Here is a 22,719-nt window from a genome sequence, read left to right as displayed (position 1 = left end):
ATTCAAGAAAACATGAAAGCGCTTACGAGTTGACACGGCTACGAGGCACACGAGGCTACGCCGTAATGGGGGAGCTCTGGCGTTGTTGGTTTTTTTTTTTTGGTATTGCGTCATGTTGAAAGAAAACACAGCTCAAAGGAGTCTCTCACATCTATTTGATCTTTTTTTTTTTTTGCGTCTATTGTCGCGGAGGGGGCGATGAAGGAAGGGAAATACAGCTGGAGGCAAACGCAGAACGCAGAGGGAGAAACTTTCAAGAACAACTTCACAGATCAGAGCAGAAGCGCTCAAAGAGACAACCATCCACAAAACACACCCTACTTTTTTTTTTAGCGACGGACATTCCAGTTGGGCAAAAAGTCAGCGCCATTCCAAACAAGGAGCCAGACCGGTGGAGAAGTCTGACATTTCAATCAGATAGCTAAACGGGATTGACGCTGCAGCTTTCAGTGGGAGTATTAAAAAATAAAATAAAATAAAAAATAAAAATGCCCGTTTTAAAGCACCTGTATGAAGAATAAAGATCGCTATTGCGTAATTCCACATTTTCTTATTATCCAGCAAGGCCGTATTGTGTGTCGGACACGACGGCACATCGCCTTTTTGATTACGATCCCTATTTTGTCATCGTGACGGTTGGCTTGAGTTCAACCTTTGTCGCGCCGTCCGATTGCGATCCGTGTTTCGACACATTCTGGACATGAGTGACGGAGCGGGGGGGACCACGTGACGCACTTCGTGAATAACCGGCGGCGTCCAAGTCTCCGTAGGCAGACCAGATGCTCAATTAGCAGTCAGAGGTGTGTGTGTGGGGGGGGGGGGGGGGCTGCGTCGGCATCCGACAAACAGAGAAAAGGCAAAGAGGGAGGAGGCCATGACAATGAGTGATGGGCGCGCAAATGGCGGCTCTGCGAGGGGAAGGGGCGAGCAAAAGGAAGCCAGGGACGGGACGGGGGGGGGGGGGCGCTTACCTCCCTCCCCAGCTATCTCTCCGGTTCTGGCTTGTCTGGGCCGCCGGGGAAAAAACAAAAACAAAACAAGAGCAGGTGTCGACAAGCGCTGCCGCGATGGGGATTTGCTGGTGTGACGACCCCGACTGGACGTCAGCCTGTCGGCCGAATGCAAGCTCGGAGCGCCGTTCAACCGCAGCGCGACATTGCAAACTTCCGATGGAACGTGACCTTGATGTCTGCCGACGATGGCGGCAGACCCCCCCATTCTTTGTAATTGGGACACCGAGGCTTGGTGAAGCTCTTTCCATGAAAGTCTTGATCCAAATAAATCCTGATCCCAATCCATCCCTTGCGGGTGATTTTATGAGCTTCAACTTGGCCGAGGCAAATGCGAAGGGATGAGCGGCGTCCACCCCCCCCGACATGCGCTTGGCATGAAAGGTTGAAAACTTCCCGGGCACTCTGGTCAACGAAGCCTCCGTTGACTCGCCCCCCCCCCATGAAGATTTGGAGATCAGCTTTTGTACTTTGCGATGGCTCTTCAAGTACATTCCACCCCCCCGCCCCCCTAATTAGTAGGAAGCAGGAAGCATGGAATTGGTCTATAAAAGCAACCAATCGAGGTCTTCAATAATTGACGAGACGCCGCCTGGACAACATCAATTGCAACCGTTGCATCACGAACGACCCCAGGCTCCAAAATAGCGCTCCCGCGAGGCTGCTTCCGACTGTTCCAATACTTTTGAAGGGGAGCGCGTTTGAATATGCTGCTGAACATTTACTATTGAGGAAGGCAGAGCGCGGGGTGGGGGGGGGCGTGGGGGTGGGGGCATGAGAATTCAATGAAAAATGTCAATCTAATGACTGGAAAGAGCGTAATTAACTTGGATTAGAAAGACAGTAATTGATTTGGAATCTTAAACTTATTCTTAATCAATTCAAGTCCCCCCCCCCCCCCGCGTCCTGCCCGCCACCGGATACTTTCAAAGGCTGTCTGCTGTCTTATTTTTCTCTCATTTTGTTTTGCGTCTGAGGGCACACGGGGCGGGCGTGCCCGCTTCGATGCTGACTTTGAATGCGCCGCCCTCGGCCTGAAGGGATTTGCTTTGACAAGCCGAGTCTGAAAAACATCAAGTTCAAGAAGCACGCAAAAACGCTCTTTTGCTCGATCATAGCGAGCATGAGAACGGGTTCAATATTCAAACGGAGGAACGGCCCACATTTGCAGTGAAAAACAGCGATAAAATATTGTGCCGTAAATTGAGATGTGAGAATGCCCCCCCCCCCCCCCCCCCCCCCCCACTACATTGTGTTGGCTGTGCAAGGCAACTCCACTGTGGGGAGCTGTGCCTCTGCGACTGCCTGCTCCTTGTTGTCATCCTTCTTGCCCGTTTTTACCTTTCGTTCTGTCTGCCCCTTTTTTTTTTTTTTGCTTTCTTTCCTTCACATGCCGCGGCCGTGCTTCGTTTGTGCTAAAAGCTCCAGAATGCTCCGTGACCTTCGCGTTCGTTTTACAGCTCCGGAGCCGAGACGCGGCTAATAAGTGGAGAGGGAGCGACCGGGAAGGCGCGCGGGCGGCCGCGCGCTTGCGCTTTTGTTCATTTGGAACATTCAATCCCGCCACATGCAGCCATCGTCTCATTGAAGCGAGGACGTATGAGCCGGAGAGCGACACGCGGAAAGTACCTTTCAAAAAAAAAAATAAAATCAAAAAAAAAACAGGACACGCGCACGCGTGTAACGGAGTGCTAAGTGAGCTTCATTCAATGGCGGCACGCGGTGCGGTACCCGCTTCCCGCCGTAGCGTCAGTCAGCGCAAAGAGGAAGGCGCATTCATACGGAGCCATCGCGCGCCGCCATTTGCTTTTCTTGCAAAGGTAAGAAAAAACATTTTGTTGGTCTTCAGAGAGACGAGAAAAAATGCACATTGATAGTCGTCCGGGACTGAATGCAGCTTCAGCATTGCATCTGCCATACCTGATATAAAATAGAAATAATCTGCCATTTGGCTGGCAACCGGTTCAGGGTGTCCCAAAACGGCTGGGATAGGCTCCAGCACCGCCCCCCCCCCCTAATTTATTTCCCTAGTTGTTGAAAAAGTGACATTCATCAGGATTTCGCAAGGGGAACGACTTCAAGACTTGACTTCTTGGAAAATGGCCGATGCGAATACAGCAGGAGAGCAGCCTGAGACACGTTTGGGCCGGAGCAGACTCCAGCCCGCCCGTTTCGAAAGGGCTCAGGTTTGGTGAGTTTGCTGTCCGATCGGGCCTCATTGTTATGCAAGCGCTTTTTTTGGTTTTGTTTTTTGGCAGTGGGGGGGGGGGGGGGCGCTTCATGAAATGAAAAAGTCAGAAATAAGACAACTTTTTTTTTTTCCTGCTTCATTCTGATATGCCAGTTCTGGCGTCTTTAGCTCCGGAGCGTCTCGACACACAACTCGATTCCATGGCTACATCTACGCCGCCAAAAGGGCCGAATGTGTTTTGCTTGGCAATCTTGCGTTTTTCTTTTTTCCATGTCGATTCTACTCTTTTTCGACCGCGCTTCTCTTTCACTCAACTTTGTACGGTGCCCTAAGAGTGCGGCCGGCGTCTTTTGTTGTGCTCGCCTTCCTTGTGGAGGCTGCCAACGAGTGTCTTCTGGCCAACAGTCAAGTCAGCAGCCTCGCGCACGATCGCGCCGCTCTTCCTCTCGACTTCGAGGCCGTTTAAAGGCTCAGGAAGGCTTTGCAGGTGTTTCAACTAATTAAGTGATTAGTGTGCTGTACCAGCAGATTACAAGATGGAGCCCCCCCCCCCCCCCCCCCCGCCCCCCTCACATTATGAGTGTTTTTCTTTTTTGCCCCACCTCACTGTAGTCATTAACACTGCAGGCTTTTGTGCATCTGGCTTGAGATACGGCATATTCCCAATTAATGTGCCATAATAATATCCGGGGTGTAAATCCACCTTCTACGTGGCTGGAAAAATTCACATAAAATGGTTGCATAGTTGTGCACACTCGGGCAAACAAATACTTTGTTGAACTGCACTTTACTCCTTTGTTGGAAACATGACATGAAAAAAAAAAAAAAAAAGAAGGCGAAGGTGGGCAGAGTGAAATGAATTGTAGATCTTTTTCTCAATTCAAAGATACAAATGAACCATTCGTGATTCAAAGAATACATTTTTTCTTCAATATATTGCGGTGAATAAATATAATTCAATTTTAGAGGCACAAAGAGTTTCTGCCACGGATTTATGAAGACGCCACATGAATGATCCTCAAGTAACCGTTGAAGAAACGCTCACCTTACGACAGTTTGTTCTTTTTTTTTTTGGGAGATCTGGCTGCTGCTCAGTGCAGAGCCGGATCTATTCTGCGAGACGGAGGGCTCTTGGCCACCCCGAAACACTTGAACTGAAAGCTGATGAACAATACAAACAATCTCGAATTGCCCTCTTGACTGACTTTAGCGTGTTTCAAAAAGTTGCCCAATTTTCAAGTGGCCCTTTCACCCTTCCATTTTTCGGTACCCCCCCAACGAAAACGTTTGGACACCCCTGGTTCAAAAGCATTCCTATTGCGTGACAGTGTCAAGGCATCTTCAAGTCTACCCATCGAATTTTTCATTTGACCTTCATTTGCACGTGGACCTCATGTGAATTTAGGTCGCAGCGGTCCGCATTGATTTGTGAATGACACGTCAGCGGCGAGGGTCCGATGAGACATCGAACTCTCGGAAAGGTCGATCTGCTTTTCAAGAACGAATGCTCTCTTAATTCTCGATGTTTGACGGATTGCCTATTTGCAACCCCCGCCGGATGTTCTGGAGGCGTTAAGAACGCGCTCTCCATCCGGCTGCCTCTTCTCCTCAGAGCCGTCGCAATGGAGTCGCATTTATCTCAAATTGCCGGCGTGTCCTTCCCGGAGCGCAGGACTCCAGGTTAGACCTTATTTCTACTTTTTACTTTTGGAACCGAGCCACACGCTCACGGCGGAATGTGGCAAATAGAACCTTAATGGCACGGCGGCAACACACCGGCAGACTTAATTGCCTTCTACCGAGCTTCGCTATCAAGTTGGCTGTCTCGCCTGACACGACAGACCGCAATCGTTCTTAAGGATCGGTGTGGTATGGGGACAACCCCCAAACAATTCCGTTTTGTGAGATCGAACGTGGACTGGCTGGTTTTGCTTGACAGCGCAAACAAAAGACACACACACACAATGCAAGCCTTATCCTGGTCGTGAGCTTGCTGCACACATCAGGGGGAAAAAACCCCACCGAGATGTCGGCTGAGGCAGGGACTCTCGTTCACGAGTAGGCTGGCTTGATGTGCGCTCATTGTTTTCTTGGCGGAAATTGCTGTGAAAATACCCGCATGTATTCAGCAACATCTGTCATTTTGGTCATAACACAGAAGAAAAAAAAAAAGGAAAGGCTCAGCATATATAATCGCTTCGGAGAACGGTGCGCGCGTGATTGACAGAGCTTGTCGGGGGGGCTCTTATTTTTCCAATCAGCAAAGTAATTAAAAATGGGCCTCATGGGCTCCCCCGTGTAATCTGGTCGCAGCGGTGAGATTTGTTGAACCCCCCCCCCCCCCCCTCCCAAGAAACGTTGGCCGTTTCTGTCTGCGTTCATAAAAATATCCCACCTGGGTTACGGTTCAACTATTTCTCCAGTTGCTCGGTTTTCAAAAATCGGCAACGCAAATCAATTGGCAATAGTGTGTCAGAATACAGTCTTTATTATCTTGGGGGGGGGGGGGGTCCTAAAGGGACTGTTGCTGTCAGATTTGAGAGGGTGGAGGGGTGTCAAGGTGGCATAGGGGGACAGACCGCTGCAATTTGACGATGCTCAGAGACTGATTGAAAGAAAAGAGGGATCGAAATAAATACAAAAAAAAAAAAAGAGGAGCAGGGCTGGCAAAAAAAAAAAACCAAAACAGTTGGAGGCAAAGCACACAGGGGAGTCAATGACTTAGGGAAACACATCGAGTCAAAATAAATCTAAGAAACTAAAATTGTCCGGACCAAAGTCATTCTGGACTTCGACAAGAAAGACAGGAGCCCAATTGGGGTCAGTCCGGTGGGGGCGGGGGGTGGGGGGTGTCTACGACCTCGGACAAAGTGGCTCGGCCAAGCCGGGCAGCGAGACGGTCGGGATGCCAAGCGTACCGGAAGCGTCGAGGCAGTTCAGGCGGACGGCTCCGAGGCCGGGCCCCAGGAAGTCGGGCCGGATGTCAAGTTTTAGCCGGCCACGGCTGTGCACTGCCAGAGCAGGGAGGGGGTTGACCCCTTTGCAGCAGCCGGTACCTCATCCTGCAGAGGAGATGCTAGGCGGCCGTGGCCTCCAGCTGTATCAGTCTGATCGGCCTGCCGCCCCAGAAATGGCAAGAGGACAGAAACAGGGACTGGGGGGGGGGGGGGGGGGGGTTGGCAGAGGCTAAAGGAGGAAAGACTGGCAGACGGACTTGCTCCGTCGGAGGCTTAAGTGACGGCCACGCAGCGATGTCAAGAAACAGATGCAGCGATGTGATTTCCACACTGATGGAGGATGAAGTGACAAGAGGGAGATACAATCTCTGAGCGACATGCGCTGAAAAACTGGCCCAGAATGAGGAGAGGAAGAGACGAGGAGATGACAAAACGGGGTCAACGGAACGACAAATGCCATACGGTACAAATGGCCTAGTCGGGGGAGACAGAGGAGGCAACTGGCAGCGTCCCCGTGGATGGCCCCTTATTAGCCCTTACGGACTCGTAGGGGGCGGCCCCGGCGTATGTCTGATATCGGTCCATATCAACGACAATCGCACCCCCCCCGGAGTCACATCATGGCACATCCGGATTGGTCAATCTCCCTCTTAGCACTTCTTTGCTGAGGGTCGCTTAAAAAAACTGTCCTTGGGTAGTTACTGCTTTTGATCATTTGTTGAAGCCCCCCCCCCGTAGCTAACATGAGCAGACCAAACAAGCGTGTGCCTTCCAATTTTCTATTGTTGGCTGTTCTATTTAAGTGTCAACAAAAAGCCACGTTTTGTTGACGCCATCTAGAACAGCGGAGAACCAACCGCGGAGATCTGTCACGGGCTAAGACGCCTTCCAACATTCCTCTCCCCCGTATCTTTCGTGGAAACAACAAATCACCATAAAAGAAGCCCACAAAGCAAAAAGACGTTTTTGGTCCCGCCCCACTTGGTGCGTGTTTTACACCGAGCCTATCAATATGGGCTTTTTTTTTTTTTTCTTCCCAGGTGTGGAGCGGGGATGGCAAACACGTTTTCATCTCGGTCCGCACTCAGATGATGAAACGACATCCGATGCGCAATGGCTCGGAGTACAAGAGGACACCAAAAATCTCGGTTTGGTACAGTAAGGGAACAAACTTGCTTCTCTTTCGAATTTTCTGTTTAGTGAGAGAGTACTGCTACTGGATAAGGATTGTTCGCTCAAATGTTACAATGCGCTCTGGAATTATTGTCAGTACCTTGAATGTGGCAATGTGGGTTGCAGTGGACACGCGTTGCGCCGCCGAGTTCTGCGGAAAGCTGAAGCAAAGTCTGCATAGAAATGCACGAAAAGGCAAAAAAAAAATTAAACATCAGACTCATCAGATTATTGTTTGCAGTTTGATGAAAGTCACACGATAATGACGTGACGGCAAGCTGCTTAATGTGAATTAAAATGCTCGACCGAGGGACGGCACGGTGGCGCATTAATTAGCAGAGCCGCCTCACAGCGAGACTGCTCGCGTTGGTATTTGCAGCGGGTTGACTCGGGCTTCTCCCACAGCGAGGTTAATTGGACATTGGAAATTGCCCATAGGTGTGAATGCCAGGACATTGTAAATGTGAACGGTTTTCTGTCTTCGGTGCCACCCCTGTGATTAATCGCTCACCGGGCTGGCGTGGATTTCGCTTCCTGCCCGAAGGGCATCTTCAATTTTTCAAAAGGTTCACACAGGCGTCGTCAAAACAACATTTGCGGACCGGAAAACGTCTGACATTATTTTGGGAATGGCTTTATGCGTTGTCATCCCCCCCGGTAGCAGTCCGGGGGGAGGCAAAGTATATATATATATATATATACTGTATATATATGTGTGTGTGTGTGTGTACCTGTAAAGTCAGCAGGCGTGGGGTACGAGTTTCTGTGAGAGAAAGCAGGCAGAGCACACAGAGAATTATTTGTTGTTCTTCACGAAACGTTCAGCTAACTGCCATCAAATGTTCCTATCAGTGTCCATGGCTGCGGTTTTACGCTTCAAACACATTCCTGTCCGCCAAAACGTAATCATCTCGCTTGGTTGAACACATTTCAATGTAAAATGAAGCCGACATGTTGACCTTTTTAAAACATCGACCTTTATCATCAAATGAATTCGTTTCAAATCTCTTCTACACGAACATTGGTCCTAACCTGTTTAAATATTCAACTTTTTAACAATAGAGAAAGGAGACAGGCAAAAAAAAAAAAAAAAAGAAAAAGCCCCCAACAAATAACGCAAAAGCAAGTTACGCCGATAGTTGTTTGTTGCCAAACGTGAAACACGAACGTCGTGTGGAGATTTCCACTGACAGCTTTTGGCAGCGTGAATAGAAGCGGTTCTATCTGACAATGCAAATCTTCAAACGGCCGCAGCCCACACACAGCTATCTGTCGAAACAGCATTCGGCTTGAAAAGTCGCTGGCAAGAACAAGCGAGCCGGGCGGCGCCTTCCGTATTTGAAGAAGACGATGGCCCCGAGCTACTTTTTAATGATCAAATGATCATGCGGGATCTACATTGCAAGGGTGGCACCCTAACGAGTCCCTTTTACTTTTACCAACTGCAGTTATTATCTCCGTGTTGCTTTGCGATCCTCAACTTTCTATAAAACTATTACAAATCGAAGCTGTTCAATGACATCCTTCAGGAGTGGAAAAGGTCAAATGAATGATCGCCACGAGAGTTGCGATCGCTCTTTGGCAAATGTACGTGTCGGGCGACTTTCCACCGTCACGGCACCCAAAGCGGCACTCCAAGGTTGCCTCGTCCACTCTGGAGTGAACGGCGGATGCGGCAAAGTGGAAACCATTTGACGAAAACGGCATGTGAAAGCCATCCGACCGCAGTTCGCTATTCAGCCTGCGTTTGAGATCATTCGTGCCCCAAACGACTCGGTACCCGGCGACGGCTTTTCGTTATTTTTGTTGGTTTAATCGGGTGAAGGTCAAGCAATATGTTGGGCAAACAACGAATGGGCATTGAACAACTGCGCCTTCACATCAGTCAGTTGGCCTCTCTCACAGCCATCCAGTGATGATTCCACAAGTGACATTCCGCATGATCCAGGAGCTTCATGTCCCTTGGTAACTGCCCTCGGGTCATCATGTTTACAACCACATTGCTATCCGTTGAGACAGATAGCATATGCTTGCTTTGCTGATTAAAAACAAAACATCTCAGTGACAAGAGCCATCTGCCTTCATTTGGTAGCAGTTGTCAGCTCTCTTAAAATACCGAGTGAAATGAAAAACAAATCTCTCCAGCGTCTGTTACCATGGCGTTACCTCTTCCGCTGGAATTGTTCATTCCCACTACGAGCAAGATTGTCAATGACCGCAGTGAAAAATGAATCTGTCAATGTTTCAACTGCAAGGCCGGCCGTCGGGAAGCGCCACGGGCCAGGCGTGTCGCCATCGGCGCGAGTCTTGCTGTCGCTGATCAATCGGCGGGCATTTCGATGTGATCAAAGCGCGCATTGTGACGTTCCACCTTCATGGGGCGCCGAACTGACAACAGCTTCCGGAGGGCAAAAGAAGAAAAGTGCTTCAGTCCACGGGGAGAATGCACGACACTCATATTTTCGGGTTGACAAAGGGGCCGGAAGGATGCGCACAAACGGGAGGTTGCGCCCGGAAGTACCTTCAAAGCACCGCCGTACTCAGTTTTGCTCCTGGTGGCCATGCATGTGCCGTTTAAGCTAGCGTACCTTTTACCGCAGCCGTGTCCGATAATACAATGCTCCTTGTGTATGCCTTCAATACAAAAATAGCAGCTGCGACTGACAAGACGCCGCATGGTCGTGAAAATACGGTCGCCGTTCACGGTTGTGAGACTAAATCTGAACCTAAAGCCATATCGCAGATTCAAAGGATATTTACATGATCGTTTCAAGTCGTCTCTTTTGCTGCTATAATGGAACCATCTGTTTTGGAGAGGGCTAACATGTAGCGTAAACTTTCTTGCCTGCCCCCCTGGAACTTTAATGAGGTCCTCCGGTGACTATTTTGCACCCTATTAACCAGAATGACCCAGAAACCACGCGGGGGAGCGCGTATTCATCTCACTGTTTTCACTCTGAGCTCGCTGAAAACTCGGAGAGAAAAACAAACAAACAAACAGACCCCCCCCCCCCCTCCTGTTATTAAAGATCCTCCCCGGGACATACAGTTTGTAAATTCCTATTGGCCATCAGCGTGGAGGATAAAACATTTTGTCATTTTATTTCTGCAGAGTAGCAAAGCAAAAGGCAATTTTAGGACCCGAGTAATTGTTACAAAAACCGATGAACCTTTTCAATCTTCGTGCATCCTGAAGAGATATAAACTGGAGTCCAAGGGGAAGAGACCAGAGTCCCATGCAGAGGTTCGAGGCCGTCCGGTTGGTAAAGCCCCGCCGTTGCCGGCCCTCCATCACGCAAACACAGGCCTGTGGGAATTGCTGAACGCCGAGACGTCTTGGATGAAATACGATCTGAATGCCTTTGCCGAAATGGGAAATATCACATTATGGCTGTACGGGTGCCCTGAAGACAGAAGGGGTTCATTACGCAGCAGCTTTGATGTATCCGAAAGAATTTCAATGTTTAGCATGTTTTCAGTCTCTTCCTTCATCATGACATGTGCATTAACGTCGCACAATTTTATTATTCCCGCTCTGCACTCGATGACATAAAAGCGGATGTCAAGACGAGAGGACGACTGGCTATGGTCATGGTAAACCGGGAAGTCTCTTTCCTGGGTTTGTTGGGTTATGGGGCCAATTTAAATACATTAAAATAGAAAAGAATCACAAGGAATTTATTCAATGTTGTTGTCGAGGTCATTAGCCGATGAGAAGGAGGTGTTACTTTGAACACAGAGCAGATTCGGAACATAGGAGCACGCAACTCCCTCAAAAGACATTCAACTGCCGAGTGAGTTACATGACAATAGCATTCCATCTGGAATCCCAACGACTTATCTCATCGTGATTATTTGCGGCAAGGCAGCAACCTTCAGACACGCAAGGACTTACGGGAAGCCCGTTTTAAAGTAATAAGACCGATTCCACCGTTCACCTTCGAAAAGCGCCTTGGAGATATTGCACACTCCCAACAGCTGTGGAATCTGAAACGCACACCGTTGGATATGAAACCCAACAGTTGGCCACTGCGTCCATTTTCCAGTTATAACTGACATAAAATGGGGAAAGTCCTTCCGAAAGATTTTTCTTGGCAGGCACGGTAGAACCGATGCTCAGTCCGATAGTTTGTGCAGCTATGCTTTACAAAAGCATCCTGAAGCAATCTCACATTCATAACTCAAGACCCGGATGACACTGAATTTCTTGAATTTCACCGAAATGATGGCGTTTGGTCCCAGTGGCCCTCGTACCTCCCATCCTGTGGACTTGGGACCCCTGGCTCCTTATTTTAAGCCAACAGTCTCCAACTTGGATCTTAAACTCAACTGTATTTATAAAGCCCTTTAAACTGGACAGTGATTTGAAACGGCACCGGCAAATCGCTTCTTTCACCTTATGCGGCCTCTCCTTTCTACCGGCGAGCACTTTGAAACAGTCATCCATGCCTTCGTCACATCTTCACCGGAACGCACTTAACCCTGGAGTCAGCCAATCCTCCATCAAGCGTCTCCAGTTGGTCCAGAATGCTGCTGCTCGCCTCTTGACGGGTACTCGCAAAGAGGTGCACGTGACTCCTACTCTGGCATCCCTTCACTGGCTCCTGACACGTGTTGAGATTCTGCTTATTTGTTTTCAAATCTTGAAATGGCCTCGCCCCACCGGACTTCTCCGAGTTCCTCCACACCTGCCCGCTGCCTGAGATCTGCGATCCAGACACAATTAGAGGTAGCGAGAACTAAGCGGAGGCTCCGAGGGGATGGAACCTTTTCCGTTGCCGCTCCCTCACTTTGGAATGACCTCCCGCAGTTCATTCTGTCATGATCCTGTTTTGCTTTGTTTCCTAAGTCCCCAGCTGGAGAGCGGGCGTTCCCCTCACGAGCGTCCGCGGACACCCGCGTTTTATACATCAACATTTTTGTTCACAATCTTATCGTTGTCTGCGTTTGTGGGATCCACTCCGAACCAGATTACTCCGGAGACTTTACTCCCACGACGACAACTTACAGGGTATGGAAAAGACTGACCGATGAATAGAATATGCAAGACTTTCCAGAGGCAGTCGAAGAGAGCACACCGGGCGTGTCGACAAGCCCGGTGGCTGTGATGAAGTCTGCCGGTGGAGCGATAACTCAGACTGCCCCGCAGTCTACTGATCCACTGCCCGCATTAGCCATTTGTCAGAGCCGACTGGAAACTCCCAGCAGCCGTCGCAGGCTGCCATGCAACACTTTCCACATGAAATCATTACGGATATGCTAGCGGCAGTCTACGGCATCGTATGGTAATGTGTTGGTAACTCTCCCTGGACCCGGGGAGAGTCTTTTCATAAACCCCGAGACCGTTTGGATGCAGAAAGGGAGAGTAACAAAAGATTAGCGAGCGTTCAGCTCGACATCTTTTGAACGGCATACGAAACCGTCCTGTTGTCTTCGGGTCGCAGGAAACCCTTGCTTGTTTCAATTGGAAAGTTACTAAAGTCACTCCAAGGTATTAAAAAAATAGCAATAATAATAATAATAATAATAACAATAATAATCAGTGAGAGACCACAACAAGCAAAAACAACACAGACACACATCTTCGGATGGAAGAAAACATCCCTGTGCCGATGTAATTACTTTTCAGTGACCCCCAAAGACAAGTTTCAGTAGACAAAGTTGAAATCATTTCGAACCCAACTAATTAAAAGATTGCTTTCCAGCACTGCGACGTTGAGCGTCTCTAAACACGTTGCAGACAGACAGCGCCCTCGGTTCTCTCTGAGGCCGTTGGCGCACGATTCCCAACCGAACAGACTGAAGAGCAGATTATTATCAGATAGATTGGAGTGGATGGGTGAGCGCGTCTCTGAAGAAGATGTGGTGCAAGCCAAAGCAGGATGCGGCTTGTTCCGTAACCTTTCAGCTGTTTTCGCAGCTAACGCCAACTGCAAACAAAACGCTGCGGAGATGACAAATTTGGAGGGTGTCCAAAACCCCGAAGACGGTCGGAAAGCCGTGGACAGCATAAAACAAAAAACGGTCGCATCTTCATTTTCGTGCCGGCGCAGTTGTCTAGTTCAGCATGTTTGTAAATTTGGAAGACGCCTCACTGGGCGGTACTGCCGCGCCCCCGGCGCATCTTGCAATTTGGTGACAAAAAGTCAGGTATTTTTGCATCGGGCTCGTCTGGAAAGGACCTTCGACTGGCCACGGAAATGTTTCATTCGGGATCAGCTGTGTCCGTCATGCAGTCAAAAGCCCCGGCCAGGATCATCCCTCTTTGTGCTTCCAATAGTTCCCTGAGAGTGTGAGAAAAGCAGGGAATTCTCTTGTCGTGAACACAAATCTTCCAAGTATACCTTTTGATGTTTTCACATTTGAAACAAAGATATCATTTATGTAGGTGGGGGGGAGGAAGGGGCAAATGTCATGAGCACACATGGTTTCAAACATTGTCCTTCACTTCCAAGAAGTACTCTTCGCCATAATTATACTGGAAGCAAAATGATTTTGAATGACGTGGCGCTTTTGTCTTCCACCTAACCTCAGAGTTGACCCTGTAATTGCGATGACAACAGCCGGGAGCAGCAGACAGCACAGACCAAAAAGCTAATTGCTTTTTTTTTTTTGCTTCACCATTATCTTTTAAATAGCAATGGCGATTGCATGTTGTTGTTTTTTTTTTTAAATCCGGGATCCAATGTCCCTCCATCGGTACTGTTAACCCCGGGAGAAGTCATTGAGAAATCTACTAGGCTCGGGTCAATTTGATTGCTCTATCTCGAGGACACATCTGAACAACTTCAACGTGTTGAGTTTGCTTAATTTCCCGCTTTGTGCAAACACTTCGGAGAGAGCAACTGGCTTCAAGCGTTTTATAAATTGACTGTTAAATGAGTGCAGCCGGAGCAGCCAAAAACAATATTATCTAACAGCGCTAATGATAATTTTATTTCAATTCCTACTTTGTCGAAAATAACTCCCACAATTCACTCCTCAGCACTGCAAATGCGAGGTGAGAGGCCACGGCTGCACACAAACCTCAAACATGGTGGAGAGTGACTCGGACAAGAAAAATCCAGCACGTTTGACTTTTGAGAAGATGCCATATATAATAACTAGTGCTGTCAAATGATTGAAATATTTAATCGCGATCAAATTTCATAGTTAACTCAGAATGTGCCGTAATTAATCACCGATTTTTATCTATTCTGAATTTCCTTTGATTTCCTTTTCTCCTATTTTCCCCATTTTTATGCTCCCATCAACATGGAATCGTGGATCAGTTTTGTTTGTTGAAAATGCAAATATTTACTGAAACAACAAGTGCGATTTTCAATTTTACATGAACCTTTTCACTTGCAGCAGTTATTCAAACTTGGAGCCCATTTTATTATTTTAGAGCCAAGTAACATCCGCTGTGATGTGGTGCCGCATTAATCTCACGATAAAAAAAATTAATCGAGTAAAATTGTTTCAAATTAATGCCGATAATAATGCGTTAAACTGACAGCACTAATAATCAGAATCAGCACTAATTATGGCGTCGTTAGCTATCGACGCCATAAAATCACCTTCATGTCCTGAGAATGAATCGTGACTCCGTGTACCAATAGTCAAAGGATGGCAACTCTGTGAGCTCTAAGAACAAAAAAACGTGCCTGCCTGCTATTGCACTTTCCACTTCAATAAGTGCGGTTTGGCAAAAAGTGATTGTGCAGTTTCAAGCTCTTTTTGGTACCCACCATATGATGTCGATACAGTGCTGTACTCCCTTTACATGTAATCAAATTCAATTTGTCATCTGTTGGACTATCACAGCCCCCCCACCCGTCCCTGTAAAATCGATTTGAAGATCACTCGCTGACAACACGAACGGTGAGTGGAGATTTGCCGTGGGAGCTCTAATAGATTGTTTCCTACCCATGGACGGCCATAGCATCCAATTGCGCAATGTTTATTGTGCGAGATGTTCCAAGTCGTGCTTCATTTGAGCATGATGATTTCGAGCACAGTTAACTATCGACACCATAAAACCACAATTTCTTCACACAGAGGTCAAGGAAGAAGAAATTGACGGGCGGTCTGCCCGCTGAAGTATCAGAAGCCGACGGAATCAAGATTTGCACAAATCGATGTTTGCAACCATATTTGGGGATCTCAGTTCAGTTTGAGTTGTTCGCGGTGTGCCATACACGCGTCGTACGACACACTTTCCTTTCACCACCATGACCCAATGGCACACCTCTCTCTGTTTTCTGTTGATTTTCCCCTGCATTCTTTTGTATTCTTTCTTTGGCAACTTTTTCCAAATTAATTTTTCGACTTTTTTCCAACAAAAGTACAAGTAAAAGCCTCTAGGAATACTTTTATTTATTTTATTTTTTTCGAGCCGGTAGTCCCTTCAAAGTCAAACCGTAATCATGACAACGGTAAACGACAGACGCAACGATTGGGATCCATCAACCTAAACTCTCGGCACGTGATCAATTTAGGACACGACTCAAAGCAGGTTTGCTTGGCTCATAAAATGTTGAAAGTGCCTCTAAATTAAACACAAGCAAAGGGAGCAAGACTGTATAATTACAATGCAGCCTCTTGCAGAGGTGCCTTCCTCTTCGCTTTAGGCCATTCATGAGCCGACTTGTGCAAAAAACAAAACAAAACAAAACACATTTGAGTTTTCTCCAAATAGCTTATTGAACCTGCAGGGCAAACATGCATAATCGGAATGTAATTCCAACCAACGTGAAGCCTGACAATATTCGGAGTCATAATGGCATTTATTATTTGTACTTTCGCAGCATATTCATTGACAAGGCCAGCGAAGAAGAAACGGGTCAAATCGAGGTATGCGGAATTGAAAAGACCCCTGAATGTAGGACGTATTGACTGGCTCATCTTAATCCCGGGCTTGGAGAGAACGCCCATCACAGCGTTGTGAATAGCTGCATCATAAGCGGGCTACGCGCACATTTCTCAAGCTGCATTACTCATCGGGGCGAAACACGGAATCGTCCTTGAATTGGCAATTCAAGGACACGATTTGTGCCGAGTTTTCCTCATTGTCCCGTGCGTCAGTCACACACAAACGCCAACGCCGAATGTAACAATAATGAAGAAAATAAAAGGCTGGAAACACGCAAGACGGCAACGCGGGGGACCCGCCGGCGCGTCTGTCCGCCCGCGTGCGTTTCATGAAATCACCCGTTGACACCTCCCCTTTTGCGAGCCGCAATCATGGCTCCGAGCACATTTTATTTTGGGAGGAGGAATTTATTGTTTTGCACCACTTGCAGTTCCAAAAGAAGGATGAGTCGCGGCTGGAAAAACAAACTGCGGTCAGAGAAGAAATGGAGTTTCTAAGTACGGCGGTAACTCAGCGTGCCTCCCAGCGCCACGGGAGAACATATTTCGGCGTCAGGTAAAACGAGGCCAAATGCGAGCCATGCGACCCCGCCTCAAGTTGAAAGATCGCGAAGCAAGTCAGGCTGTTCAAGGACATGCCCGGCCGGCCGTCTCTCTGGAGCAGTTTGAGAGTTGACTGACAGCGCTGACGCTATCCTTGCCTAAGCTTTAAATAAGATGTCCCGGTAACGTTTTTTTTTTTTTTTTTTTAAGGTCGCTTTCCTGTTCTTGCCCAGCAGCCATTTACCAATGGCCGAGCTTAAGTCATCCGAGTGAAATCGGGCCTGCGAGGTCTGAACATTTCCTTATACTGTAATCTTAATCAATATTTTAGACTTGAAGGAATTTGTGACACACAATCATTCTGATCAAGTCGACTTTTGGAGCCGCGGCGTTCCTCAAACAACATATTTACTTCTTGTCTTGTCAGAATGTAGCATGTAGCCGGTGGCTCCGATCGTCGTGTACCACCGTGAGGACCCCGGTTGAAACCGTCCGCCCCCAACGCCCACCCGGACACGCGGCTCCGGTGTCTTCAAACAAGACACCGATACTTTGTGTGCGTGTTTGGAGAGGACACCTAAAAATGAGTCCACGCCATAACAGCAACGCAACTTCTGATGGACGATGTCGAAAGGTGATTTATGGCTCATACTGCAAGATTTATTTCACCGCTAGCAGACAAAGCCACGTCAGAGCGCAACACCGCGCTTCACGGCTTGAGCTTGTAACCCTGTTTTGAAGGCCACCGGAGCCCCCCACCGATGACCTCGATTGATTGTTGAATGTTCTTCACTGAATAGCATTCGCTAAAGTGTCAACTAAGAAAATGGAAGGCAACCAATTGCATCAAATGATGAAGGAGATGCATCTCACATTTTCCGCGGGAGAGGTCTGGACTGCGGGGGCCGCCTTGAGCGCGAAGCAACACTGATGTAACAAGTGCAGAATGTGGCTTGGACATTGTCTTGCTGAAATCGGCAGGGGTGTGCCTGGAAAAAAAAAAGAAGAGAAATATCGTCTGAATAGCAGCATATGTCGGCCATCATGGTGCCAGATATGCGAGTTCCCTCTGTCACCGCCATGAACCCCCCCCCCCCCCCCCCCCCCAGCATCACGGACTCATGCGGACTCATCAGACCACAGCACTTTTTTTTTTCACTTTCTGTCAGTCCGGCTTGGGTGAGGATGAGCTATTCAAAGAGAAAGCAGACGTACGCACTTTCACACATACGAACCAAATTATATTCTCAACTCAAGTGGATTTCTGGAGCACTTTAAAACAACCCCCGCTGTACATAGAGCAAAAATAATTCATACAGCAAACACTAAATTCATGACGCAGACAGAAGAAAGCACAAAATACCGTGCAACTTAAGTCTCAAGTCTCAGGCGGCGTCAAAGCCAAAGAATAAAAATGACATGCGGAGGGGGGCTGCAGCATTGTGGACCAACTGGAGACGCTCGATGGAGGATTGGCATGACAGTAATCCAGCTAGGACAACGTCGCTTCTCACCAGAGCAGAGCAAAGCTTTTCTTTGACCGCTAGTAAGCTGTGCGGACTTTGCGGGGATCGTAATCATGCCCGTGTCGTAACTTCCCGACTATCGCAACGTGAGTTGATTGATATTGAGCGAGACCGGAGATATTTGTAAAATGTCAATGCGCTCACGCTTCTAATGAGAGTAACGACCGGAAATACGAGGATGCTAAATCTCCGCGCACGTCAAACAGCGCTATTTATTATCGGCCGCGCTCGGATGACGGATGCGGCTCGGCAAAGTGACACCTCTGTCGAGTAAAAGAAGAGCTGAGAATGTGAAATGCGGATGGAGTCGAATAGAAGAAGGTCAATGTCAATCATTAGAGCCTTGGAGATTTGCCCGATCAAATCCCGACGATCTACGCTGCGGCACATTCTGTCCGTGATGAAAATAAGATTGTAAAGAGAGGAGGAAAAGAAAATGCGCTCGGGCGCCGTGACTGGAAAAAAAAATGCAAATGTGAATTTCAAATACTGTAAGGAAAGGCGCAACATAATGATGTGGGCTGACGGGGGGGGGGGGGAAGTGCGATTGGCTGTCTTTGAGCGGCCCGAGCTACTTTGCATTCAGTGACAAACAGATGACTGAAGTCTCCTTGAACCCGGACTGACTCGCTTATGCGCTGATAAATGCTCAGATTGATCTTGAGTTCATTTCCTTGCAGTCATCAACCTTCTATAGATGGCTGTAATTGCTCCAGGTATATGGATTCATATTTGGACAGCCTCCAGCCAGTGTGTGTGTGTGTGTGTGTGTCTGTATTTGTTGAACTTTCGCACGAGGCGCGTTTGTTTTTAATCGATGAACAGATTGCATTCATCGATTCAGGAGAAAGTCATGATGGAATGTCAGATGGCATTTCGAAAAGACTTTGGTGCTAATTATGCGGTCGTCGACACAAATAGCAGATGATTCAAATCGACGCGATCCACCATTGAAAGTTTCCATCGCCGCTCATCGCTAAGCGGACGGACTCGACGTTACTCGGCGCTCTGTTTGCCGTGCCGCGTGAAGCTTTGAGCGAGAGAAAGCGTTCAAAAGGACAAACCGGGTGACAAGAAGGCCTGCCTTTCTCCCAACCTGTTAAGACGAGGCACAGCCAGTCAACTTGATTTCTATCACGCGTTTCATACGCAAGGGACCTCAACGTGCCTGACACAGTTCAAAGTACAACACTGAAAAGCACTTACAGACAGATGAGCGGAAGACTTTTCAAAGCAAAATCACGTCATAAAAAGTAGCAGACGCTCATCGTAGGTACTGGGAAGGGAGCGCGGTTTTGAACGCGTGTTGAAAAGCGGTGACTCTTGGGGCCCGACTTCACTTCTGTCGCCAACTTATTCCGGGGGCTGCGCAGCAACACGGCTAAATGCCGCTTCACCGTGTTTGCTTTGAACTGCGGCTCCACGAATGGACTGACGTCCGCAGACCTCGGAGCCCGACTCGCTTTATCTTCCGCCCCAGTTATAGGCGAGTAACGGAATTTAAAATTCCATTCCATTCTTACTACTACTACTAATAATACAATCCAACGGCGCTTGTGCGAAACATTTGAAATTGGAGCGCCTGCTCCTAAAATGACTTCAGGTCGGGTGAGCGGCCTCTCGCAGCAGAAAACGTTGACTAGCGCTCCATTGTATCGCTTCACCGAAAGCGTAAATCCGGATCGCCACCGGGGACCCGTAATGATTGCTCCGCTAAGTATCATAAAGCACGAATGAGAGCGTCTTCATGCATTTGACATTACCCGTTCGGGTCCTGACTGAATTATCAGCTTCCCCACGGGTACAATAAAATACAAAATCAAATATAAGGAAATGAAACGCACGTTGTTTCCTCGCGAAAACGGGCAGAAAAACTGAGACGCCCACACGACGGGAACTCCTAAATGCTGCATAATAGAAATCATTGATTGCCATAATATCAATTAAAAAAAAAAAAAATCAGCGCTTAAGACACGCTGCCAAAGTGCGTCTCATGCCACCTTAGTTCTCGACTAAGGTGGGCGGTGATTTCCTTTTCTCCAGCTCACAAACTCTTTTATCGACTTGATTTTTCTCTTTCGTTCGCGTACGAGGCCGTTGTGGCTGTCGCCCATCGTGGCGTGCCTGCGTGTGTGTATATGCGCGCACGTGCGGTGACGGGTCGATTGCGGGCGCTTGCTTGCTTGAAAAGTAGATCTTCGGTCAAAAGAAAAGAAAAACAAAATAGAGGTTGGGCACCGCTGGTCTTAAAATTGACTAGGAATTGGATTGTAAGCAGAATACATTGATTTCTTGAAAACGGCATTTAAAACCGGCAAGGGTGCGCGTTCTGTCTGCAGACAGTCCTTCGCACATTTCGATGCGACGGATGAAATCCCGACAAATGCGGAGAGCCATTTGCATACAATACATCATATCGAAAAGCTCGGGGACAAAAACGCCAAAGTGTCGCTTGAGAAAGGAACAGCGCTGGCTGTTCCGGTGCTCTTTCAAAACACCATCGATCCAATAGAAATATCGATTTTCACCCGCGTTCTGAATGTCATGTACATGCATTCTGATATTTTTGACAGAGTCATTTTTCTCTTCCCGCGCTTCTTATGAATCTCAAAAATGAATCGGATGTCACGTGAGCGACACCGTATCACGGACTTGACGAAGAGCTCGGACTTGATTTTGCAATCTCCCAGCCAGATCCCCCCCACGGCCGCCGCGCAATGTCGGTCGAACGGAGCCCGCGTCTCGAAGGGATTTGGATGTTAATGAGCGCCTGCGTCTCTTTTGGTCCAAATGAAGGCGCGCACTGAAAAGAGAAGCATATTGCTTGAATGGCCGTGACGCGTCTGGGGGGGGGGCTTCAGATCACCCACAAAGCTCATGAGGATGAGGCGCCATCGACATAAAATGCCGGTGTGCCTTTTTTGAAGCATTTGCATTGAGCGACATGAGTTCATCTGTTGCGGCTTTGGCGCCGCGTGGTGACTGTTCACGTCCCGCTATGCGAAAATGAAAACAACAACAAAAAAAAAATGGCGACCGTTTCTCGCCTCTTGACTAGGTACTCGTGAGAGGCAGCGCATAACTCGGAAAACTAAAACTGATCAACCATTTTCATGAGTGGATTGAAATCATAAACGCTTTTCAGAAAATGAAAAGTAACCTAAACTAAAGCTTACATTTATCAAATCAGCCAAAATGAAGAAGAGTTCCAGTGAGAATGTCTTGTTTTCATCTCTAGCAATTAAGATCAAACATGAGCTTTCGGGTGGGGGGGGGGGGGGGGTGGTCAATGTTTATATTTGGATATCGCTGTACGGGCGAGATGTGTAATTTGCTTCACTACATATTACGCAATACTTTGCGTAATAATAATAAATGTAAAATAATACGTAAAATAATACTCATGCGCTCGACAAATGCTCCAACGACTCACAGAAAACAAACTCATTCAAAAAGGAATAAAAATGAAACGATGACCAAGCTTCCTGAAAAAAAAAAAAAGCTGCTCTAAAAGCAAACTGACTAAAAAAAAAAAAAGTCAAAGCAAAATAAAAAGCAAGCTATGATGAAGGCCCCCAAACTATTGGCGGCAAAAATGTTGCCGCGCTTCGTATTTGCGCACGCGACTCCAAACTGGTGCATGCATTTGTGCGCATTTCTTTTCCCTCTTCAACGGCAGCGATGATTATTCATTCATTCAAAACAGAAAGGTACTTACGTACCGCAAATGATGAAAGAACAAAAGAGGAACACGGATAAAAGAATGACCTTTGAAAAAAAAAAAGAGAAGAAAAGAAAATCAAGGTAACCTTAGAAGTCGCGATCAAAGCGTCCCTTGTTCCCTGACTTAGGAGGCAACAAAATGACTGCCTTTGGCATAATTACCATAGCGCCCCCCCCCAAGTGAGATTCACACGGAAAATGTGTCTGGCGCCTTGTCAAGCAACGCGGCCTCCCACGCTGAAATAATCAAACAATTGATAAAGGTCATTTGGGAGTGTTTAGTCAGTCGTGAGCAGCTCGAGGGGAGCCGGGATAGAGAGCTGTCTCGCGGGGGCACGCCAGTGTGGGGGGGGGAGCGCGCCGGCACTCGAGGGGAGCTCGGCCGAGACGAGCCCCGAGTGGATCCTCCACCTGATGTCCGCATCCCTTTCGTTCGACTGATTTCCGGACCCGCCGGTCTGCGTTGACGGAAGAAGAAAAAAAAGGGCTTCCACTTGCGCAATCGGAGCCAAATGGCAATGGCGTGCGGGACTTATCGCCAGAGTCAACGTTTGTGCCTTTTACTGGCGTCGCGATTGGCCACAAAAACGCTGCGGCTGCAATGACAACGGCAGATGAGGCGCAGCCGCAAAACAAATTGGAGGGCCTCCTGGGTGGAAACTAGGAAAGCTTGGCCAATTGTTGTGCACCCGCTCAAGCCGACGTTCCATTTCTCACCTCGTGACAGATTGCGTTCCTATTGC

General features: G+C 48.0%; 1 protein-coding gene across 1 annotated transcript in view; it reads right to left on the bottom strand.

Moving 5' to 3' along the window:
* The window catches only part of LOC147203177 (regulator of G protein signaling 21-like), a 42,988-nt gene that overhangs the window by 3,580 nt on the left and 16,689 nt on the right, over window positions 1-22,719 (bottom strand). Inside the window, exons 2-4 of the mRNA XM_086115219.1 lie at window positions 17,601-17,716; window positions 8,063-8,094; window positions 7,432-7,504 (exon numbers count right to left, since the gene is read on the bottom strand). The gene's annotated coding sequence lies outside the window, so the exon portion shown is untranslated. The remainder of the gene's footprint in view (window positions 1-7,431; window positions 7,505-8,062; window positions 8,095-17,600; window positions 17,717-22,719) is intronic.

Source organism: Hippocampus guttulatus, chromosome 7 (genome assembly GCF_054856545.1).
Source record: "Hippocampus guttulatus isolate MCC_2025c chromosome 7, RoL_Hgut_1.0, whole genome shotgun sequence".
Taxonomy (NCBI): domain Eukaryota; kingdom Metazoa; phylum Chordata; class Actinopteri; order Syngnathiformes; family Syngnathidae; genus Hippocampus; species Hippocampus guttulatus.
Note: the sequence above shows the minus strand (reverse complement) of the source record. Positions and strands in the feature narration are given on the sequence as shown.